At 44.3% G+C, this 15,993-nt stretch overlaps 1 long non-coding RNA gene across 1 annotated transcript; it reads left to right on the forward strand.

The window, feature by feature from the left end:
* Window positions 1–12,039: 12,039 nt before the first annotated feature.
* On the forward strand, window positions 12,040–15,722 carry LOC142574344 (uncharacterized). The gene is made up of 3 exons (XR_012826503.1): window positions 12,040–12,141; window positions 13,143–13,274; window positions 15,350–15,722. It is a non-coding gene; the product is annotated as an uncharacterized LOC142574344 (long non-coding RNA).
* Window positions 15,723–15,993: the final 271 nt, after the last annotated feature.

Raw genomic sequence — 15,993 nt, forward strand, 5'->3', positions numbered from 1 at the left:
TTCTATCTGCCTCTACATTTGCAGCGTAAGCACAAATGATGCGGAAATTCAGACCACAATGCAAAAAATCAACAACCAGGAGGCGTCCACTTTGGCACGAAAAGAGCGACTGCACAGTTATATCGACACTATTGCGGATGAAAAGGCCACGAGCACCAGAGGCACCGACAAAATGAATGACACGCACAAACATCGTAATGCTGACGGAAAGTGGAAACCATTCAATCAGTCGCTTCCTGGCTATCAATGTTGGTTTCTTGGACTGCCGCTACGTATAGATTGTTTTCTAAGAGAAGGCGATTGAGGACACTGTCGCCTTCTTGCTCCAAGACCTCGTACATTCGGAGTCGCTACACGTAGTGTTTCAGGAAGGTTGATGGCCATATTGAGAGAAAAGAAACCCTATTTTATGGAGTCTACCATCACGATGACATCGCAAGCCTCCCCCCCTCCGCGCCCTCCAACCCATTTCGGGATCTACAGCACGTAATTACGGAGGCGGCTTCCCTGCCTGCCGTGATCCGGCCAGAATGTTCATCCGCAGTTTCCAGGACGCTCGCCTCATACCTGCTGCTTTAAAAGGAAGCTCATCACCGCCTATTTCATCCGGTTGCGACACCTTACTCACGGCATCACCGTTCGACTGCTCTCCGGCCATGTGGCGGTACCCTTCAGGGCAAACGTTTATGGGCTCCGCCACCAGTTTCATGGCGTTCTCCGAAGTCGCGTCAGGCGTTTCAGCTACGTTCGTCGAAGCCGGACGTCCTGTGCCGGAGGTAGAGGCGTCTGTCCAGGAGATGCGCGAGCCTTGGGTTGCGCGTCCAACTGATGCGCCCGACGAGCAGCCGACGTGGTCTCCTGTACCGGTCGTCCGCTAGCTTCTTTCGATGCCTCCTCCGCATCGGGCTCGTCCATGAGAAGTGCTGACGTCTCATCACTGCTCACTGGCCCGGTGACGCTGGCGTACATCCGTGCGCACTGGCCCTCATCATGCCCGAAGCGACGGCACGAACCACACCGTGGAATTCGACAGTCACGTCGAATATGACCGGTGCCACGCAAGCGAAGGCACGTGGGTGGCCTGCCCAACACGACCACAAGCGCCAGCTCTCCAGCTATGTTCACCTGGTGCGGCAGGTCGTCGAGCTTCACGCTTCACGGTCACCTTCACGCTTCACGGTCACCAACCTCGTAGCTGACCCCTTATCAGACACGCCGCGGGCGCGCCACAGCTCCCTTGTGACGTCCGTCAGCTTCCCAAAAGACTAAAAGGCAAGACGCACGTCCTCGCCTGGTACACTGTGAAGGAGCCAGTGCAGCTTCATTCAAACACCCCGGTTTGCAGGGTCGATCACGAGACATCTCGCATTTTTCACTTTCCACTCACCAATGTTGAGAACCTTCTTCGCGGATCTGGCACAGACATAGTAGATGCGCTATCGCCCCGTAACTAAAACTTACGCCTGTATCAGAAATAAAACGTTGTGGTCCGTATTCAGTAGTATGCTAATAAGTGCCACAATGCAGATTTTCGTTTGCGATCGGCATTTTAACTTCGAAAAAAGTCCGAAATGAACCGTCAACGTGGAACGCTATAAGGGCTGTTTCTGCCGATTTTGCTGGCCCATTCTTGTTCTTCGCGCAAGGGTAATGCAACATTTTCTTAGTTCAATGATGCGTTGAATCGACATGTAGTCACATATCTTCGTCAGAGAAGCATAGGCTAGTGCTAAACGCCTTTGACGACAGCACTTACACATATGACGTAATAGTTCTGCGGAAAACCGCAAGGTGGAGCGAAGTAATTAATTAATCAAAAACGAGACATCCATCCAATCGTAGCAATTGCTACAAAGGAAACCCATACGGGTTCCTCAAAAGAAAAGCCTCGCAGTTAAAGAAAAATTCGTCCTGGTCCGGGACTTTTTCTTTCGAGGAACCCGTATGGGTTTCCTTTGTAGCACTTGCTACGATTGGGTGGATGTCTCATTTTCCCTTAATTACTTACACGTATGTTTAGAACGCATCACATCGGCGCTCATCGATTGTTGCGCCGACGTTGTAGACACGAAAAAAATGCTTTATTTTAGAACACCGATGCAAAAGCTGAAATATAGAGTGATTTATCCTTACTAGACTTGATTCCTCAGAACAGAAGGGCCGATAGCCTGTGGACGGTCTCGGCGGGTACGCTAGGCCTAAACTTCGGTTTAAGGGACCGATGTCAGCGCGGGTATCGGCCGATTGCTAAAAGGTGTGTATTTGAGCATCAGAATATTTAATCTATTGTATTTTAGTACACTTGAAAAAGTGGTAGCGCACGAATCGCCTCAGCCTTGTTATCGGTGGGATAATATCAGTCAGGTAGGCTTCGAACTGGGGGGTCCGTTCCAACACGTCTGAACGACTTCCGAGTTTCGTGTCGACTCAACAACACTGAGAAAACGGCGACAACTTGCAGTCATCGGTTACGTACAAACTGCTCAAAAACGAGGCATCCTCTGTATTTGCGCGGTTTCGTTCAAGAACAAAGCTACCGTCCAGTCAAACCAAAAAAATGCAAAAGCCAAAAATGATCTTTAGTGTCAAATATGTATGCATAAACACGGAAGCTCACGCACCTTTATTCCAAGCTGCGACACGCAATTGCCTTTTATTACCTTCAAGATATAGCGTTATTTAGGACGAGAGCCTAGTATCAAGCGATTACATAGCACAACACATCTAATATTCATCAGCGCCTATCCTCCTTTTGTACTGGAACCAGTGCGGTACAAATGCAAGAAGCGCAGGTTCCATTGAAGCCAGCTAACTGCAGCGAGAACCAGCGCGTGTACAGCACAAACCAGTGCGCCCCAGTGTCTTGGAAATGAAACCAGCGTCTCGTCCAGTGTGACCCAGCTCTTATCCAACGTTCTCGCTGCTGTCCCAGTGAGTCTTAGCGAGCGCCAGCGTCCCCAGTGCCATCCATTGTCAAAAAACGCGCTGGTTTCACACTGGAAGGCAATCGAAGACGCTGGTTTTTGCTATAGGGACGGCCACGCGTTGTGCGTTCCCACGAAACACGCAAGCAGCTATTTGATGTCTAAAAGATGTCTTGAACGGCTAAGTCCAAAGCCTAGTAGCTGTCTTGATCAAGACATTTTGTAGCCATGGACGTCTAGAAGTACTTCAGTAAGCCCTGATAACGTTACGCTAAAAGTTGGCTAATGGACAGCTTGACAAGAACAACTGACTTTTATTAGACATTCCCTCAAGTTTTTGCGGCAGCTGTTACAGTAACACGACGTTTGCCCACAGTTACAATTTATTTTAAACGAGGCATGATCATCAGAAAAAAAGTTTATATTGTCGGATAGAGTGATGCACAGGTAGTTTTTCCAGATGTGAACCATGGGAATAGTGTAGTACAGCCTCATTGGTCAATTGGTGCTTTTTAATTAGATCAATCAATTGAATGCCACCTGTCAGAACTATTTTGCAAATAAAACAAGATCTGTATTGTATGCTGATATCATTCCAATGTTCACCCATTGACCTAAACAAGAACATCTTTGCATGAAACACGTCATTATGGACAAAACTTCGCCCTGCTGGGTCTCCACCAAATTGAAATAGTTTCTAGCAAAGAAAAATTTTGTCAGTGATGCTGCAGTTCAGGCAAAAATTACATCCTGGTTTCAGCTACAGGGGGCACGATAGCCTTACATGAGTATACGAAACAGAACACTGTGCTGCAATGAGTTAAGAAATAAAGGCTAGTACACATCTGGAAAAACACTCTGCAAACCACCCTAACTAGCAATATAAATATATTTTTTCTGATGTCCATGCTTCATTTAAAAGTAAATTGTAACTTACATTGTGGGTGCCTCTTGTAAGGTAACGCCAAATGCTTGCACAGCATCACGCAGAAATAATGGCCAGTTCCTCGGCATACCATCAATTAGTGAATTCCTTGTACGTCGCATGTTACCAGAACTGCAAGATAAATCATATTATGCTGTTATTTCTTTCATAAACTGTACAATGAGCTTTTCATGCATAAAAGATGACTGCAAGTGAAAATGCAGCAAGACATCAACGTCACACCATGACGCATACTCATACTTTATTACCTAATAAATTAGAAAAGATGCAGAAAGTGCAATTAACAAGGGTGACAAATAGCAGCAAAGGTGATCATGGATAAATCTTGAAGATGATTGCCGCCGCTGCCAGAGTAGGCCAGCCTTTGTAGGAGAGCACTTGCTGCCAACAAAAGCTTGCTGTCACAGGCCACACGTGACGGTTCTTGTAGACATAGGCAAGCAATACCTGCACAGAAGAGGGAAAAAAGAAGGTGAGGGAGGAAATGGGAATATTGAAATTGGAACTTCAATTAGCAATATGTGCTAAGTAAGAAGTTCGGCTCACATTAAAAATAAATTTAAGCACTCTTTTCTCTTAAATTACGGGTATCTTAAGGTATGCATGCGATGATGTTTAAAATGACTAGTATATTTCCTATCATAAGAAGCCAACAAACACAGACACCAAGGACAACATAGGGGAAATTACTTGCGCTTAATAAATGAAATAAAGAAACGATAAATTAATGGAAATTAAAGTGGATGAAAAAACACCTTGCCGCAGGTGGGAACCGAACCCACAACCTTCGCATTTCGCATGGTATGCTCTACCAACTGAGCTACAGCGGCGTCGTTTTCCTATCCACTTTCTTGGGTATTTATCTGTCCTAGTAGAACCCCGGGAGTGTTAGCGAGCGCCACAACTCAGAGACCTTGTTCCTGGCATATAGTCATTAAGTTGCATAGCAGAGTCAAAGTCAGCCTTTAAATTATTATATGTCATATTGTTGTCTTATCAACCTGTCAAACAAGTCTGAGAAGCTTCCTGCAAAATATAATCAGTTTAAAACAGTAATTCACTCTGCAGGTAAATGATGTACTAACTTAATTAAAAAGTTAAATAGCGTTTTATATTGTTGAACTAAAAGCAAGTTTGGCATTTTGCGCTGCCTAGCTGTTGCCTTTCTTTCAAATTTAAACATGACACAGTACAGAGTAAGCAGGTAGCATGCAAAGGAGGACTGCTGATAAAGTAGTGTTCCAAAGCAACGCTCCTAGCTGGATCAATCACTTTTGTTGATATATTTTCATGTGACCCTAAATGGCTTAGGGCAAGACCTCACACAAATGATGCAGCACCTTGGATGATGCGTCATACAAAATTGAAAGTATCTCATGATGTGATCAAACGATAACGTTGCCCACTGTTTTGGAAGTGTTAACATGCTGTTTGCGCGAGAAAGTGCAAAGTGATTCGTATAAGTGGCAAATTCATCAGTGCATCTATAGCCTCACGTAATTCTGAGCATCTATGTTGACTTGCAATTGAGAAGCTACTGCACGCAAGAAGGTGTAACAAGAGTGACAAATAGCAGCAAAGGTGATCATGGATAAATCTTGAAGATGATTGAAGAAGAAGGTGTAGAAGGTGAAGTAATGGTCCATGCTGAATAATTGCCCACCTAGTGAAAAGACAAATGTGGCAGGCTAATGAGCCAGGGCAAATTGATTGCTAAATTCTGATAACACCTCCAATGATATTATTGAAATAGGTCATAAAAAACAGCACAAGTAGGATTGCAGTTATGACAAAATTTTGAAAGCACCTCTGCAAACTGCTGCAACTCTCAGCATCATACCTGTTCTACACGCACATATGCTGCAGCGCAATCTATATCTCAGACGCAGGCGCCTCCACACATCACTTTGTGATCTCCTGACAATAAGGTTAAAAACAGTCTGGCACAAGCTACCTGATGTGATTCATTTTGCAAGCGCCAGACAAGTGCTGATGGTGGTATAGCGAAATTGAAGTTTGTCCTTGTATGGAAGCCGCGGCCTATGTTTTATCAATTCTAGCGGCAAAGCACACCTTTTACAGCACACATAAATCTTAAATTTGACTGCTTGCTGATGCTGTACAGTAAATTCCTGTAAAGAAACTAAATCACACAGAAAACATTTAGAATACCAAACTAATCAAATAGTGGCTTGAATACATTTGCGCATTATGGAAGCAAGGTGTAATGTACACTGTTGTAGCAAATTTTTACTCATGTAGGGAATACTTGTATGACACAGCAGAGTTAATTTTTGAGTTCTTACATAGCAATGACTACCTACAGGTACCTTTTGTAAGGCTTAGGGAAACTAATTATTAGTAGAACTGTGTATGTACACTGGCACTGAGAAATTGGTTATAATAGTGGCAGCTTATAATGGACCAGTGCAAAAAAATGCCCGTTTGTGAGAAACCAACTAGCTATTTTACCACGAAGCGCTCCCTGGCCTTAACGCATATAAAAAACACTGGGAGGACCAGAGAGGGTGCAGTACATTGGCTTACACTGATCACCATGAGGTCCCGTCATCCAGCTAGCGCCAAGGTACAAGAAGGATGTCCAGCCGTCTATAGAGTGAAAGGAACAATACAAGATAGCATCAAGTCAGTTGAAAGGCAGATTTTCAATTACAGATAAGGTGACCCAGTCACAGTCAATCATTAATAAATGCCAAGCTGTCGTGATTTCACTCCCAGATGAAGTACCTACTAGGTTAAAGGTTTTGCTGCTTATTTAGAACAAAACACAAGTGAAATTTGTACATCAGCAGACGCTTTAATTTGGAATTGTATAGATGAAGTAAACATTGCAGTTATATTTTTGTTTTGCTATAAAGTGGGAACGCTACAAACTGCATAGTCACTGACACACACGCGCGCACACGCAAGAACAAAATGACACAAAATAGGGCGACTTCAGTCTGGTTCAGCATTACAGCCAGCGCGTCATCTTCGAATGCACTCCTTTCGGTTCGTTCGTGCTACATTAAGCACAAAGACTAACAAGCAGGACAAAGTTCTGACTGGTGTTGCGGAAGTCGTGGAGCGTGGTAGTGCTGAACGGCTGAACACAAGCAGAACCCTCGTATAAAAGTAATGATGAAAACTCGCAGGGCAGAAGAGCCCATATATCAAGAATTGTCGCGGGTAACACCTAAAAATATTCACATTGTTGACGAAAAGCGAAGTGCAATGTATTTCATTTACCGGAAAAAGTGTTATCCGAACGTGCGACGTACACACTAAACATTTTTACACCCTTATGGGTGTTAGGAGGGGTGCTTTCTGAATTTACACCCACTTCCACACCCTTTTAGCACCCTTTCCGGTCAAAACACCCTATCGCAAGGGTGTATACCACACATAAGGTGCGCCTTTGCTAGAAGAAGGGTGTTAAATCAACAACTGAAGGGTGTTGAACGCATGGATGCATAAACCTAAGTAACGTGTACACGTCCACGCATTGAGCAAGGTGTGTATGTATTGCATTTTTAATGCGAAAGCATTTTATGGCCTTTCAGGTAGGAAAGATGGCGTTCTCCGCAACAACCATCCATACGGGACCCTGCTCATGCCAATCTTGTCATTTCCCTTGAAATCATTCAGAACCGTGCCCTCCTTTTATTCTCTCAAATTATTCACGTCATTCTAGCGTCACGTCCATGAAAAGAACACTAGGTCAACCTGACCTTTGGTTACGTCGTAGGTACCTTCGTCTCTGTATTTTTCATAGAATATGGTACTTTAACCCTTGTCTTAAAGAAAATATTTTCACCCCACCAAGTTATATCTCGTCTCGCATGGACCATCAACACAAAATTCATTTGCCATTCTTCCTTTTTGCCAAGAACAGCCACTGAATGGAACCGCCTTTCCGCCTCCACAGTCTCAATTTGTGACACCACTAATTCAACATCGCTGTTCAAAGTGTCTCACAGTTTGATTTTCTATTCTTGCCCTGCACTGCAAATATTGTATACTTTCACCCCTTCTTTCTGTTGTATCTACTAGGCCTTGAAAGTATGTATAATAAAGCAATAAAATGTGACGCCATCAGCGTCTTGTATGACATCAGTAGTGATACAGAAGGTAGTAAATAGAACTACGTTAATTATGAGCAATTATGGGTAAATAATGTGTATTAGGGTGGAATAAATTCGGTTAAGGTTCGTACAAACTGTAGCAAGGTGGATTGCGGCAGATGAAGGTAGAACTGTAAAGGACACGTGACAATGTAGGACGTATCACGGTCACGTGATAATTGCAAGTGTACATCCATGAAGTCATTAAGTTTTCGCATTCCTAAGTGACTGTCGATCTTTTTCTAGGATTCTGATGTTACTGGCATGACGGCCACTCCAAAATGTATCATTGAGAAAATGTACGCACTTTGACTTACAATTTAATTATCACTATATTTTGTGCTCACACTTATATTATCATGCAATTAAACACTTCTAACACAAACTGCAATAGCAGAATGAAAACGCGCGAGCAACTTGCACAATTCTGCACGAATGTTTCGGTGCCCTTAAAAGCCCAACAAAAAGTGGCGAAATTAAAGAAGCTGTGTGGATACATTGCTGAACAAACAGGGACGTGCTGTTAGACGAGCCTCTGCTGTACAATGGCATCACCGCACAATTTGCTTGGTGAAGCCATAACGAAGACATTTATAGCGGCGAGATCACGCTGGAACTTCTCAAATCCGAATCTTCACGTACCTTGCCTAAGTTATTCAGAGTTTTACTAAGCTACTGGTCTGCTTTCTAAGCGCTTAAATGATATTGCGCGACATAAAAACGACACGGACGTGAAAGAAGACGACACACCAAGCGCAAACTTTCAACTAAGTTTATTGTGCCACTGCGTCATATTATACATGGCAGGCAACGTAGATCGCGCATGCGCTTACAAGGAAATGAAGTGCGAAGTCATGTAACATGGTTACGTGTCATGTGACGCCGCGTCCAAGTAACGTAATTCTTTTTCTGTGAGAGCCAGAGACGGGAAGCTAACACACGCATCACCCAATTTCGCGATCATCTGCGCTTCAGATATCTCACGGATTAGCTGCGTTCTGCCACGGGAAACAATCGTGCATTGATCCTCAAGAGGCTTGCACCCATGATCGCGACAGTGGATCGCCAAGAAACCACCTGAGCCGTTTTTTACATTGTTGCTGTGTTCGCGAAGCCGATCATTGAGGCAACGCCCAGTTTGTCCGATATATTTCTTCCCACATGAAAGCGGCAGGTTGTACACCACCCGGTGTACACACTCGACAAACTTTTTTCGGTGATGCTTTCTGCGCTTATCGGAAGGGACGGCATTTGGATCAGTCAGCCTGCAAAGCTTGCCGAGCTTGTCGGGAGCAGAAAAAACAACTCTTACGTTCGCCCTTTGGGCAATCTTTTTCAAGTTGTGGGATAATCTAATCTAATCTAATCTGATCTTCGCCTGAACTTTCAGGACAGCCACACGTGTTGGTCGTATGAGCCGCGAGCCAACAAACCACTTCTGCCGTATACGTCCGCACATTCTAAGCTTGTTAAGCGGGCCATTATCAGTTTGTGCTTCAAGAATGCCCTTAGCAAGTCTTGCTGTCATGTTGTGGACGCAAGCTTAGCAGCGCAAACTTTACGGTTGTCTCTGGCTGGATATCCTAGGGTGGTGCTAGTGTCTGTCGCGGAACGCATCTTAAGAGAAACGCGATCCAGCACGCAGAAGTCAGTTGCCGATGCCCCTCCTGGCATACGCCCTAAAGTAAGTGTCATACCATACATGCACGGTATATCCCACAACTTGAAAAAGATTGCCCAAAGGGCGAACGTAAGAGTTGTTTTTTCTGCTCCCGACAAGCTCGTCAAGCTTTGCAGGCTGACTGATCCAAATGCCGTCCCTTCCGATAAGTGCAGAAAGCATCACCGAAAAAAGTTTGTCGAGTGTGTACACCGGGTGGTGTACAACCTGCCGCTTTCATGTGGGAAGAAATATATCGGACAAACTGGGCGTTGCCTCAATGATCGGCTTCGCGAACACAGCAACAATGTAAAAAACAGCTCAGGTGGTTTCTTGGCGATCCACTGTCGCGATCATGGGTGCAAGCCTCTTGAGGATCAATGCACGATTGTTTCCCGTGGCAGAACGCAGCTCATCCGTGAGATATCTGAAGCGCAGATGATCGCGAAATTGGGTGATGCGTGTGTTAGCTTCCCGTCTCTGGCTCTCACAGAAAAAGAATTACGTTACTTGGACGCGGCGTCACATGACACGTAACCATGTTACATGACTTCGCACTTCATTTCCTTGTAAGCGCATGCGCGATCTACGTTGCCTGCCATGTATAAAATGACGCAGTGGCACAATAAACTTAGTTGAAAGTTTGCGCTTGGTGTGTAGTCTTCTTTCACGTCCGTGTCGTTTTTATGTAGCGCAATATCATTTAAGCAATGGATTACCAACTTGCCTGGAATGCTGCTCTCATTAATTTCTAAGCGCATCCTCGGACACAGTTTGTAAGGCTCAGCCTATATATTAGGGGCTGGTGTCGTCAAAGCTGTAATTGCTTATCCACAGCATACGCTCTTACAAACACATTCTTCAGTCGCCTCATGAATGCTTACGCGTCGCTGTCGCACGATCAAGATGTGAGGGTCTTTATCGAGCCAGGATATCGCTGTAACTACGCTGTGACATCGCAAGCTTGCTTCGTTCGGACGCAGCAAATAATCTAATCGCACCAGCAGAAGAGCGCCGATCGTCTCGCTCACGGTCCCGATTTGTGTACTGTACCCTCAGTCATGCAGCACAGACTGCGCCCCCCCCCCCCCAAAAAAAAAATGCTCGGCACAAAACGTAGTAACAACTACCCGTATCACCGCTCTAGTTGCAGACCAGAACGACGCAGCAGCAAACAGGCGGCCATGCGAGCAAGCAAACCTGTCAGAATAAACCTTCAATTTGCGCGGCCGCCCCCTGCCCAATGAAAAGCGACCGGAAGTGACGGGAAGAGGCTGTACAGTCACACGCCGTCACTTCGGCGCGCGGCAGGACGGGAAGGCGGAAGCTACGCCATTATTGCATTCTCTCGCTACATGAAATGCGTTCGCGTCTCGCGCTGTGCGAAATAATTTTACACGTGTGATTAGTTTTGTGCGCGGTGTAGAAAAAGGTGTGGCCCGTGCTTTGCGTATTACTCGTGCTCCACTTCAAAGCAAAGCGTTCGTACGCACTGGAAGATGGATCCACGGACGCTGAGACGAGCAGTTGCAATGTGCCCTGTGTCTGCGATCGGTAGTACTGCCATAATGGGAATTTTCAGGCAAGTGCCCATTTATTTGGTATTTCTTTGGTGGGTTACGTGTTTTTGTTCGCTCTAGAAGTTTCTTACTGTGATCTCGTAGCATAATTCACTAATTTAAGAGCAAGAGCAGCTGCACTCCTAGTGGGGCAAGTTAACTACCTCGATCGCGCCCCGTCTTACTTCGCGGTGCGCATGCATAGTTACGCTTTGTTTTTTAGCGCTTGAACGTTCGTAGATGTGATTCTTTTGTGCGTTCAGCGTGGCTTCTTGTAATGTGGTCGACCACTTTTGCGTCGCGTAGAAAAAGGACTGCTGACTTTGCCACCTTTCGAAAGAACTGGCGCGGTATTGGTTCTCCCTGATGCGGTCGCGTGCTGCTGTTGCTGCTTGCCGGGCGCCTTTAGCATGTTTTCGGCTCGTTTTGCCTGTGCGTGTGTGCGTGCTCGCGCTCGGCTCGATTCGTGTGTGTGCGTGCGCTCAGCTCGCTTTGTGTGCGTGTGTGTGTGTGTGTGCGTGTGCGTGTGCGCGCGCGTGCATGCCGGTTTGTATGGGCCGGCGTGCTTGCGTGTGTCTAGTACGTACAGTTCGTGTTTTGTGAGCTTGTTTCTGTGTGGGTCGCTGTGTGTGCGTGCACGTGGTAGCGTGTCTGCCTGCATGTATGTGTGCTTGTTTGTGTTTATCAATGTGCGCATGCGTGCTTTTGTGTCTGCGCTTTGAGAGTGCGTTTATTTGTGTGCGCGCTAGTGCGTTTTGTGTGCGTGCATATGTATTGCATAAGGCCGGTAATGTTTTACTCGCAATAAAACTCTTCTAATTTGGTGCAGCGAGTGTTGCCGCCTGAAACCCGAGTTTGGTTTCAAGCCAACATGGACAACTGCTGTATGAGGCGCCGTTTCTCAGGAGGATCAGTGGGAAGGCGTCAGGTATACGCTTCCTGCTTTTTCCCTCCTCTGCCCTGATGAATTGATATCTTTGATTGTTATTCTAAAGGGAACGTTACATCCAGAGCATAAATAAATGATTAAGAAATCTGGTAGTGTGTTTCGCCATTACACTAATTCTGATCTTAAAGACGCGAATTTCCCATTAGCCCACATTTCCGTTGATACAGACAACCGCTGAAATTGTGAACAGCAGGTTATTCGAGACGTCCTACGTATATAGCAATTGTCCTCAGGAGCTCTAATGAATTTTGAAAATTTGGAGTGTTGTTGTTGTGCTTTAGAGGTATCATATGCAAGCTTTAGGTCTCTCCTGGTAGTTTGCATGCCCTTCGAGAGCTGTCGCCTATAGCCCTATTGAAATTCGTAACTACAGTTTGGAGAACTGGGGAAGCTGGAAGGCTTGTCCTGGCTCTCGAGAAAGTGTTTAAGCTGGAAGTGTAGGTTGAGGAGTTTGGGGTTGGTCACACGAATGCTTTTTTATGCCTTAGCAGTAGGAGTGTCAAAGGATAAAAAATGCAGTGTGTCAAGCGTGGGAAGCTGCTTATGTGGTAGAGGCTTGTGTGTTGTTGTGTGTGCGTGTGTGTGTGTGCGCGCGCGTGCATGCATGCGTGCGTGTATGTGAATTCGCTCCTCACAAGGGAGTGTGTGTGTGTAAGTGAGCTACTTCTTTGCTGGTGCTATTTGCCAAAAATTGGGAAGAAAACACAATGATCAATATAACTTGAAATAATAAGCTATGCAAAGCATGCTGGCAGAGTACCGACAGCAGCATATGAGCATACAAACGTGCAGCTGTGTGACAATGTTAATGCATGACTGCAACATCTGGAAGGAAGCTTGCTTCTTTTTCAGTAAGCAGCACAAAGTCCATATTTTTTTGCTTTTCTCGTGCAAATCAGAACGATGCTCATTGCCAGTGATCTTGTCTTTCATTCTAGTAGCATTTGTTTATCTTGAACTTCGAGCGTTGTTTCTCGCAGGTCATGCAGATGATTGCAGCAATTTCACAATGCCCAGCCTTGGTGCCCTCCATCAAGAGCAAGCCACTTGCGTTCGCCTTCAGGCAGATAGATGGTTGATGTCTTCTAGGAATCCGTTGGGAAGACAACATTGTAAGTAGATACAGGTGTGAAGTTTAATATAGTAAGTCAAGTTATAATTTAAAACTCTGACGCTCCTTGGCGGCCTAAGCTTGATATTATGTGCAGTTGTGTGTGTTTTTAAATATTGCCGATTGTACTGCATACTGCAGGTATGACTGCTGATCCAAAGCATACACTTGCATTTTCTTGATGGCCTTTCATAATGAAGATTTTCTTTGTGCAAGAATATTCACAGACTGGAGCATTCCAGCATGATATTCTTTATTGTGCATTCAGTGCTAATTTCGTATGACCTTCCTGCTACCAATGTTTTTGCAGGAAAGGAATATTTCTTTACTCTATGCAATGAGCTTGTTATTTGCTCGTTGCATTACTCTGCTACCTTTAATTTAATCCGGTTTCATTCTCAAAACCTTAAAATTTGAGCTGTTTTTTTTTTTTCAAATACAATATCAAAATGCGCCGGATTGCAATCTAGACTGCAAGGGATTTGAAGAAATTACAAGAAACTAGGACCTCTCATGGGTGTTAAAAAACATTTCCGCAAGCATTGCGCCTATTTCTTGTACTGAGCTAGCTGCCCATGAATATTGCAAGCATATGTCATTTCACACAGTTTTGCAGGATATAGTAGGCCTATCACTGTCACTAAGCACAACCTTTCTTCATTTGCATCATGAAAATCTGCCTCATGCTTAATTTGGGACAAGTCTTGAAAAATGAATGTTTCATAATTTTGAAACTACACAAAGTATTGCTTGGGGCTTGGCAGTTTTCAGACAACTTGACCATGTTGAACCTAGCCATTACAAGACGAGAAAAAAAACATGCACAGGAGGACTCATTCAATCAAATGCAATGCTGTGATTTTCCATGTGGAAAAATTTACTTTTAGGCGGGAGAGGGTGGGTAGCCAATTTACAACCATAGCGACTCATGCGGGTAGTGGCAACACAGGATGAGAAATGCTTGTGGCTCTGAGGTTCATTGAATATGAACACTAATATACAATCCCTCCCCCCCCCCCCAATGAGGGGTAACCGTGCAGTATATTTTTTCGTCTTTTTTAAAAAAAAGACGATTTTTTTAGGAGACGAGAAATTTCAGGCTCTAGTTGAGAGGCTACATACAGAAGGACCATGTAGGTATTCGCAGAGTAACATAAACTGCCTAGGAGGGGTATCACAGTTTAGGGCATGAAGTAAAAAGTGGGAGCATGACGAAGGATCATAAGTTTATTTAAACTTATGATCTTTGGGAATACTACTTGTCACCATATCGCCAAGCTAACCCATTGAAAGAAAGGGGCCTGCTCTAAGGAAAATAGTTAACACATGCTAAATTTTCAAGGAAAGTATGCCGAAATGTCAGTTCCTACTAAATTAGTAAATAAGAAATACCCAATAAATTCCTGTATACAGAAATGGTCTAATAAACTGCATTGGAGATTTGGAGATTGTTGGGCTGGATGCAGGTATTGCAGGGCAAATGAGAATGCCAGTGAGGGTTCCCTCATTTTCATTTTGTGTGCACTCTCTGTAAAACTACTCTCTGTCTCCTAGTGTGATAACGTTGTGTAAAAACAGCCATTTTTTAATGACTTGTGCATATCACTCTTAATGTGCCATATCCCGTAAGGTTCTCAGCTGCAGTACTTATAAAGTGTAATGCAGAGATATATTGCAGATTTCATGTCAATTTATATTAAGGTCACATACACACTCTTGGACAAATTTCTGTTGAGAGATGTCATTGGTAGTGTCATTAAATTTAATTCATTCTTATTTTCTATGGTAAAAAGGCTACTGTAAATTTATTTGCTTTTGCTGCTGTATGTGCCTTGAATTCAAAGTGACATAGTGGTTTAGTGTTCACAGTAAATGCAATTCCTAAATTTGCAAAATAAAAATTTCTCCTACCTTTCACCTGTCTTGCCCAGTTGCCTGAGCTGTGCATTGTTCCCAGTCACATTAATTAAGTTTGTTACTTTCAGGAGCTTGTTGCCTTATCAAATTTTCCACAGTGTACATGTGTAATTGCATAGACTGAACTCTCATGATTCTCTTCTTATTTTGCTAATGCAGGACGCAAGATTCCAGCAATGCCATGCGCTGCATTTATTGGTCAAGAGGCTCAGAGAATGGAGTCCCTGCACCTCGTGGTTAACCGTGAACATGTTTTTTCTTTTGGAAAACTAAACGTCATTTGCTGCATCAATTGCATTTTTGCAGCTCAGATGTGTACTATATTTTTCTAATTTTGAATCAATATTCACTGTGCAGTATAAAAAATGATGTACAGTGGGAAGCACAAGGACTGCGAGAGATGACATACACTGCGCTGACTTCCAACAATATTTTATTGCGTTGCCACATAGTGTGTTTATACACAAGAGGGGTCATGCGCAGAAAATGAAAGGCAGTCACAAGGGGTGTTCTAACAGCAAGTCAATGTACTAAGAACATGGTCACGAAAAAAAGATCACGATATCTTTCTGTGGAGGTACAAGACTTCACTAGGGGTCAGCGTGATAGAGGGGGAACTAACGCGCACACACTACCCAATTTCCTGGTGCAATCAGCTTCAATAATGTACCGGGTGAACTGTGTCTCGCTAGAACTTGCGTATCTTCAAAGAGGGGCATGCAGCGGCAGTCCCGGCAATGAATGCCCAAGTGGCCTTGAACAGTGTTATAGATGTTATAGTGCACTCTTAAACGATCATTTAG

The sequence above is a fragment of the Dermacentor variabilis genome, chromosome 3 (genome assembly GCF_050947875.1).
Source record: "Dermacentor variabilis isolate Ectoservices chromosome 3, ASM5094787v1, whole genome shotgun sequence".
NCBI lineage: Eukaryota > Metazoa > Arthropoda > Arachnida > Ixodida > Ixodidae > Dermacentor > Dermacentor variabilis.